The 1,892-nt window shown below is 42.4% G+C and overlaps 1 pseudogene; it reads left to right on the top strand.

Moving 5' to 3' along the window:
- The first annotated feature begins 239 nt into the window (after positions 1-239).
- Positions 240-1,672, top strand: LOC138175754 (carbohydrate sulfotransferase 12-like; annotated as a pseudogene).
- Positions 1,673-1,892: the final 220 nt, after the last annotated feature.

Genomic DNA, 1,892 nt, shown 5'->3' with positions numbered 1-1,892 from the left:
TGAGGAGGCCTCTTTATGATCTGCTACTCACTCACGGGGCAGCTGCGCAAGTGACTGAAGAGGCCAGTTATTTGAACAGCTGTTATGTGGAAGAATGATTGGATTTGTTCTGTTTTGTTTTTTGTTCTCTCAAAGAGCAAAACTAGAAGCAGTTGATTTGACAAATTGGATATCTAAAAATGTATCATTATTGCTCTTAAGAATAAGACTTGGAGGGAGCAAGAATACTGCCTGAGGCTCCTCACCGCAGCTCAATGTCTGATCCCTGTGTAAAGCAGAAGTGAACCTGAGTAAAAGGGGGGAGGTTCCCCTTAGTAGCACAGACAGAATGACCAAGATGAGACTCTTGAGACTTTGGATTGTCCTGGGATCTGTCTTTATGATCCTTTTGATCACTGTTTACCGGGACAATGTGGGTACAGCACACTTCTACTTGCACACATCGTTTTCCAGACCTCATCTTCCAGGGGCTCTCCCCACCACTGGAAAGGATGAAGAGAGAGAATCTGTATCAGATGTAGATGAATTTCTAGATAAACTGCTTAGTCCTAGTGGGAGACAGAATGACCCTTTGAGAAAAAAGACTGAGCAGCCTCCTCTTCATGGCTCTAGTAAACCTATTTTGGGCAATATGGATGAGAGTGGGAGAGGTTATGACTGGTCTACTCATGATGCTAAGCAGAACCCAGATCAGGAAAAACTCCAGGCAGAGAGGAGAAATATGTTGAAGGAATTTTGTGCCAATTCCAGCTTCGTCTTCCCTACTAAGAATCGTTCATTTGATGACATTCCTAATTATGAATTGAATCACCTAATTGTGGATGACCGCCATGGAATAATTTATTGCTATGTGCCAAAGGTGGCCTGCACCAATTGGAAATGAGTGATGATTGTGTTGAGTAAAAGCCTCCTGCATCAGGGAATCCCATATAAAGACCCTTTAGACATTCCCCAGGAACACGTTCACAACACTAGCACTCATCTCACTTTCAATAAATTCTAGAGGCAATATGGGAAGTTTTCACGCCACCTCATGAAGATTAAGCTGAAGAAGTATACCAAATTTTTGTTTGTTCGTGACCCCTTTGTGTGTCTCATCTCAGCCTTTCGGAGCAAGTTTGAGCTGGAGAATGATGAGTTCTACAGGAGATTTGCAGTTCCCATGCTGAAACTGTATTCTAACCTCACTAGCCTCCCCACCTCTGTCAGTGAGGCCTTCAGTGCTGGACTGAAGGTCTCATTTCCTGACTTCATCCAGTACTTAACTGACCCATAGACAGAAAAACTGGCTCCCTTTAATGAGCACTGGTGACAGGTGTACCGTCTGTGCCACCCTTGCCAGATTGACTATGACCTTGTGGGGAAGTAGAGACTTTGGATGAAGATGCAGCTCAACTGCTGCAGCTTTTCAAAGTGGACAAACTCCTTCATTTCCTCCCCAGTTATCGATCAGGACTGCTAGTAGCTGGGAGGAAGACTGGTTTGCCAAAATCCCTCTGGCCTGGAGACAACAGCTTTATAAGCTTTATGAGGCTGGCTTTGTTCTCTTTGGGTACCCCAAACCTGAGAACCTACTTAAAGCCTAAGCAACAGGGGAAAAACTCTCCAAAACCAAAAAAACTTGTATTTTTATTTTAAAATAAAATTAAGGATCTGTAAAAAAAAAAAACAATCCCACAAAACCCTTTTCCTTTGTAATAACCTTATAAAATGACTAAGTGGCAGGTATTCCAATATACTTGAATATTTGAAACTGCTATGAGTTTCTCAGTTTGAGCACTCTCTTTACTGACACAGATCATAGCCTGTTTATACCTATCTAAAAGGTCATCTTGAATTATGAGCTGATTACCTGGTGGGCAAACTTTCAGTAGTGAACTGCTTTGAAACCA

The sequence above is a fragment of the Petaurus breviceps genome, unplaced genomic scaffold, assembly GCF_028583685.1.
Source record: "Petaurus breviceps papuanus isolate PSGF00001 unplaced genomic scaffold, PetGlider_PUasm1.0 79, whole genome shotgun sequence".
Classification (NCBI taxonomy): Eukaryota; Metazoa; Chordata; class Mammalia; order Diprotodontia; family Petauridae; genus Petaurus; species Petaurus breviceps.
This window is presented reverse-complemented; position numbering and strand designations above follow the sequence as displayed.